Raw genomic sequence first — 7,383 nt, forward strand, 5'->3', positions numbered from 1 at the left:
TATATATTGTTTTTATAGCTTGTAGGATCCATCCATTGACACCATACTCTTTCAGGACTTCCCAAAGTTTACTTCTATCTACCTTGTCAAAAGCTTTTTCTATGTCAACAAATGCACAGAAAAATTTTTTTCCTACTCTCAAACTTTTTTCTGTTATTTGCCTTAAGCTAAATATTTGATTCGTACATGACCTTTCTGGCATAAACCCACTTTGGACTTCCCAAATATTTGTTTCTGTTATTTTCATTACCCTACGAATAAGTATTTTTGAATATATTTTACTTACGGTGCTTAATAAGCTAATCCCTCTGTAATTATTGCACTCGCTTTTATCTCCCTTTCTCTTGTATATTGGTACTATAATCGCTTCTTTCCAATCGTCTGGGACGTCTCCCATCTCGAAACATAAATTTATCAATTCGCAAACTCTATGTGGTATGTACTCTCCACCGTGTTTAAGCGTTTCAGCATTAATACCGTCTACCCCGGCAGCCTTACCGTTTTTCAAGTCCTTAATTATATCCCTAACCTCAGTTACACAGACTTTTTCAATTGAGTTTTCCAACGCATCGTGTTCAACATCGCAGTTGTGGTGTCCTATAGCTTCATCTCCGAATTGTCTCCTAAAATAGTCTCTGAAAGCCTCTAGTATTCCATCTGCATCATATACCATAAAAAATTTAAACCTCTTTAGAGAAATTCCATATACCTGAAATCGTAAGAACTTGTAAATTCCGACTATTTTACTTTCTATTCGTACAAATTGTTACACTTGTGATACTTACAGTTTCCTCGTCTTTTTCACAAACATAAAATTTTTTTTAAACTGAATTCGGAAATGCTATAAAATATCATAACGGACGTCACCGGACTCTTTTTTGAGGGATAATAACAAAAAAAATGTATTTTGCTAAATGGAAATTTGATTCAAATCCATTATTTTGAGGTTACTTCTTTTTTCATCTGTGCCTTTCCGATAATCTAGAAATTATTTATGAAATAAACTTTTTTGATGTGCTGCAAACAAGGTTAGTTTCGGAACATAGTTAATATGTTTATTTGTAAGTCTAAAGTTTTCGGTCAAAAATATTGTTTAGTTTGGAAATAAAGCTCGGAAGAATTGTAACACACATAACCTCGAAATATACGCGCGAGTTGTTAGCAATATGAAAAATTTTTTGATAAAAAAAACACAAAAATATTGTGTGGGGACGTCCGTTAGCATGTTCGCTATCATTTCCTAGATTTTGAAGGCAAAATATTTCTTATCCTAGGAATAAAGCCGGGGGAATCTAACACTGAAAAAATCGATACTATTTCCTAAGCGCTATGAAAATTAATCACATTTTGCTAAATTAAAACTTTTTCCAATTAACCTACAAAAAAGTGTGTGGGGACATCCGTTAGCATGTTCGCTATCATTTCTCAAAATTTTAAGATAAAATATTTATTATTCTAGAAAAAAAGCAGGGGGAACCTAAAACTGGTAAAATCGACAATTTTCTAAGTATCACATGCCCTTAATTATTCTTGGCACTAATATTTTTGAGATTGGAAGATTCGGAATAAAAATTGTTTAGTTTGTGATCAGGAAGTTCAACGATAACAATATAATATTTATTGGTAAATATAGTGGCAGTATGAATGCGTTAATGGGACATTATTTGTCAAGTTTACCCGCTCAATTAATCTGAGTAGTCGGATCTAAGTTAAAATTGGGCGTGTTGTGTTACTGGAATTATGGGAGAAAGTTGTCTGACTTTTTTTTTAGAATTCACTTTAGCAATTTTTGAAAATTAGTAGTAGCGAACGAAGGAAGTATTTCAGAGTCGTCGCTAACATTTCTTTATGCACTAATAGATTCCCAAGATAACTTAAATTGAATAGGACAAAAATGTCCCCAAATTACGAACATCATACTTAGTTTTTGATTTAAAAATTCAAAATAAAATAAATTATTTATTCAAAAACAAATGTCATAAAATCAATTTTAGCATCGCTTAGAAATATACTTTTTGCTACTTCTTTTTTTTATCGTAGTTATAAGCCGTATACGATTCACAGTGTTACACAAAAAATGAATTTCTTAACGAAATTGACATATTTGCACAGTTGTATCTCAGAATGTATTGCTCAGAAAAATTTGAAACTGGTAAATTGACTATATAGAGGTTAGATCTCTTAAAAGCAAAAAGACATCTTCTGATACAATTAAAACTTCTCACCGTGAATTGTTGTTAAAAAATTGCTTTTTTAAAAGAGGGAATCGTCTACTCTTCATTTTGTGATAAAAAATCATCAAAACCAGTGTCATGATTTCTCTAAAACTGTAGTACAACATATGCCTACCATGAATAATATTGTTTACTCTTCATAAATACTCTTGCTTTAGTTTTCATGATAATTATTTTAATAAATAAAAACCTTCAAATACCAGAGTTGATTTTTTTTTGAAATTTTTGTATTCATCTTTGACACAAGATAACATTCTTTACTCTCGCAAATTTTTCTCGTTCAGCAGGAGCCGAGCTACAGAGAAATAAAAAAAAACCATTTGATTTTTGGCAAAAAATGGTAAAAAACAGGGTTTTTTGAAAGGTCGTAACTCCGAAACTATTAGCGATAGAACAAAGTTCTTTTTCTAGTTTCACGCAGAATCGAGTCTGCTTTAATTTTTGTGCGAACACTTTTACCTTTTAAATGCACAGGAAAGCACCAATCCAATGGAATGTGATATTTTGTCCCTTTTTCCAAACAAATTTCCGTGTTTCGGGACGAAATCCTGTTCACAGAACCTGAACCTATATTATGCACCCACAAATTAAGTACTCAAGAGAAAAAAATGACTGCTCCAGAAATTACCATCTTCGCCCTATTCTCCCCACCAGATGACGGGACTATTGTAAAATTTTAACCTGGAATTTTTTACAAAAGGAGGGAAACAATTTTAAATTTATTCTTTTTCACAGTTATTCTTTGGCCCGTAAAGTGAAATTCATATTAACTTTGTGTACAATTGATGCAAGTTATTTGTTTCATTTGCGAATTTCTCCTCTGCCTTAACAAATCGTTACAAAATCTTTCGACTCCCTACCTTCAGCTGTTACCACAATAAATTGTGGTTCACTATCCTAAAGCAAATAATCCGTTGACCCAATTATTTGGCGAAGAGTAAATTGTTTATTAGGATGATTATAATATAAAATGTAATAATCAAATCTCAGCGTATTTCATAATACGGATCCACGGAATTCGTACAATATCGCCCTTAGTTTTTGATAATTTTCCAAACATGACTGATTTAGAATTATATCAAACAGTAAATGGGATGAACAGATGTCACTTATTCACGGATATAAAGCTTTAAAGACACTTACTATATTTTGCATAATGTCACGAATGAAAATACTGCTTTTTATTAAAAAAAAAACATTTTTTGTGTTTACATAAATCACTGAAATATGCTAAGCTTGACAATAATCGTTTACGTTACTTGTCGCTTGAAAATACGAATAATCTTTAATTTTTATTAGTTAGCCATAATAAGCTGCGCACCATTAAATTACAAAATCTAAATAAACTTCTCATTAAATCTGAATTAGTTAAATTTATTTATTATCAGTCAAATTTGACTAATTGTAGAAGCAAGAACTCAGTAACTGACAACTGGTCAAAAATAACTAATTGAATTGGTTACTTTAGCCGAACCAATTCAATTAGCCGTGTAGAAAATCAAATGGGGAACTAGTCTGGTTTTCGACCATTTGACCCCACTTAAAGTCGGGGGCTAGTCGGGTCATCTGACTAGCCCCTGACAAGTAGCGTTACGGTAGATTAGTCAGGTGCCCCGACTTATCCTAGTCGGGACCTGATCGGCCACTAGTAGGGGTCATATGATAATACACCCGCGTGGAATAATAACCAAACTCTCCAAAATTTGTGGAATATTCCCTAAAAGTTTGTCAAAATACTTATTATTTACGGAAATCTCCATAAACTTTTTTGAAATATTATAAGTGCTCAAATTTACCCAAGATTTAATGGGGAACATATCCTACGCTTAAAATGCATAAAATTGTGTAACTAAAATTCCCCCAAAATTTGTGGAATATCAATTTAAAAAAAAAGCTTCAGCCGGAACGCAGCAATGGAAGAGCATCGCTCTGAAGGAACCGCCATGTTGGTCACAGTAGCCTCTGTTCTAGGTAATTTTGCTTCGTTACATGTGGACTGCTGTCTTAAACACTCGACGCGTCATTTCTGTTGCGCGAGAGGCGGTACGTCGCGCCCTTGCGGATTTTCTTTAAAGCTACCAGTCCAAAACCAAAACTTTTTCTCTTTCCAATTTCAACTACATGAAGGATTAAACTTTATTTACATATGGCAAACATTTCAGATCAATTTAAAAATAAGCCTCTGTACAAATTTAGAGTCTCATGAGTTTCGGCAGACTTTTCACCTACATCTATATGCATCTTTTCCAATATGGATTTTCTTAAAATTCCATACAAAGGTATTTATAAATGTTCCTAGAAATTCGCAATTTTCTAAAAAATACTACAAAAAAATAAGATTACGTCTTTTTGAAGATTTTGATCGTTGTTTTTATAAAAAGTTGATTTTCGTACAACATTATGAACTTAATAATTATTTATTAAGTATATCTAAGATGAATTTAACATTAATAAGCCTTTTCTCCAAAAAACGGTGTAAAATTATTGTTAAATATATTGTTAGTGTCTTAGAATAAAAAAATCATTCGTGAACTAAAAGACCCGACTAGCCCTTGACCAACCACCGACGAGGTCCCGACTGACATTTTGACAACAAAATGCCCAACTAGTCCCCGATTCATCCCTGACTGGATATTTTGTCAAAATTAATAACCCGACTAGCCCCCGATTTGAGCCTGACTTGTAATAGGGCCAAATGGTGTTATTTCCACACGGGTAGTCAAACGCTAAACGTACCGGTCGCCATGGCGGACGGTGGCGGAACTACCAATTCGTTAGTCGAAAGTCTACCAATTGTTTAGTCAAAAACAAGACGCTTTCGGAGAGAGGCGCATGTCCGAAACGCCAATGTTTATTTCTAGGATATCACTTTAAATGTTTTTTTAAATTGCACGATGAGTTTTTTTAATGCATGGCACTTATCGCAGCGAAGAAAATAACTATTAATTGAATACCAAAAGTACCAACTAGAGACCCTTTTTTAAAAGCGAAAATCTCCTATGATCCCTAAAATTAAGCTGGTGAAGTCAGTGTCTTCTTTGAAATCCACTCTCTCGCCAATTCTTGAAAGTCTGTTTGAGTAACAAAATAATCTTCTCTTTTTCTGCGGCCCGTTGACTAATTCATTACTCAAAACCTTGAAAGTAACTAATTGTTCATTCAAAAGTGAATGTACTGATTGAATTAGTAAAATTTTAACTAATTCAGATTTAGCGAGTTCAGGCAGTCTTAGCCAATAGGAACCGAATTTGAATCTCTCCCGCGATGAATTGAGTAGTATACATGAAACTGAAGAATCGAATTTAGCCGACAAACACATTTATAGTTTTGGTGGTCCAATTTTAGATTTTACACAAAAACTTTGGAACCTGAATCTCGACAACAATTTTATTATTCATACGATGCTCCTAAAATAAGACATGCACTTAATTTACAAATTTACTCTACGTTCTAATTAAATAAAAAAATTACGATCTTTTAGTTTCAACAATATGCCAAATTTAAAATTCTTGCATCTAGATGATAATGATATTTTTGAGATAAATCTGAATACCTTCGATCATCTTGAGAAATTAGAAACTCTCTCACTCAGAAGAAATAAGCTAATTAAGCTTTCAGATGGATGGATGCTAAAATTAAAAAAATCTTCGTTTTCTGTATTTGGATAGAAGGGAATTTGCAAAATTTAAAGCTCTTAAATTAAATTATAGTCCATGGCCGATAACAGTGTATTGGGAACAATCTTTTGTAATGTTTTTCTACTGATTCGATACCTGAAAATATAACGATAGAGTTTCACACATCACTGACTGTAAGTTTTTAACACTAAAAACCTTTATTTATATTCACTCGTATAACTACTAAAATGTATTTAATTACTGAACAATACAATTTTTAGTAATAAAAAAATTGATGTTAAAATGAAGTTTATTTCAATTTTGCAAATCTGAAATTGAAAACTTGAACAAATAATAAAATGTTTGATTTTGAATACGCTTGAACAAATGTCATTTTGTATTATTATTGTTTTTAGTAGCACAATCGATTGCGCGGGTTTGGTTTTTGATTTGAAGGGAAAACAATTTTAATAAAATATCAATATTTTTATGTTACAAATCGGCATACCTGTACACGTTTAAATTTTGATGTGCCCGCACCAGAAGAAGGTCGCGTTTCGAAAAAGCCGTATTTATGATTATATTTTTGTAAATTGAAGTTAGACGCTTTTACAGGATTTTTCTTGGAATGACGTGCACCCAATAACTTTTAATATTATAGTATTATACCCTCCAACCCCTTGTGTTTTGGCTGGAAAATGCCCCAAATATTGCATACTAACAGTTTTATGCCAAATTTATGCCAAAGAGGGTAGTTTTTGCAAAATTAATTATTTTTACTCTATAAGTTCCAAGTTTTCAAATCGATTTATAATTGTTTAAACAATTATTAATTGTTAAAAGTATTTTTTCGCAATTATTCAACCAAATTATTTTTGTATAATTCATTTCCATTAATATCACAGCCACACAAAGAAGTGTGCTGATCTGGTAACAAGACACACGTATTCCTATGGATTTTGGGGCGATGAATTCAAATTCGGTATCAAAAATTACCCATCACGTCATGGTTGAGCCATAACCTCAAAAAATGACGAAAAATCAAGCACTGAGGCAAATAAATTTCAAAATAATACCAGTGATGCAAATTTTCACTTGAAAAATATGTCGACAACTGTGAAGGATCAACCCTTGCCTGATATCAACTTATTTAACATAACTTTACCCAACAGAACCTGACCTCACCTAACCTGAATTAACAGAAATTTATTGAACTACACGTAAAGCTCTGGAAGCATATTTTCCCAGTAGCAAATGTGTGCTACATCGAATGGGTCAACTCGAGCCTAACCTAGAAATAAATCTAACCTAGCCTAACCTAACCTAGCTTCAGGAAACACAATTAAACTCATTGTGTTGTCCCGTTGGGTTTTCGGTACCGTTTCATTCAGCTTCGGCTTAACCTACATAGAGGTTTAACCTATCCTAATCTAACAAAACCTGACCTAAGCTAACCTAGCCGAATGAAATTCAACCACACGTGTAGCTATGTAAGCGTACGGTTCTCAGTCTTAAATGTGTGCTATATTTAA

The sequence above is a fragment of the Belonocnema kinseyi genome, chromosome 2 (assembly GCF_010883055.1).
Source record: "Belonocnema kinseyi isolate 2016_QV_RU_SX_M_011 chromosome 2, B_treatae_v1, whole genome shotgun sequence".
NCBI lineage: Eukaryota > Metazoa > Arthropoda > Insecta > Hymenoptera > Cynipidae > Belonocnema > Belonocnema kinseyi.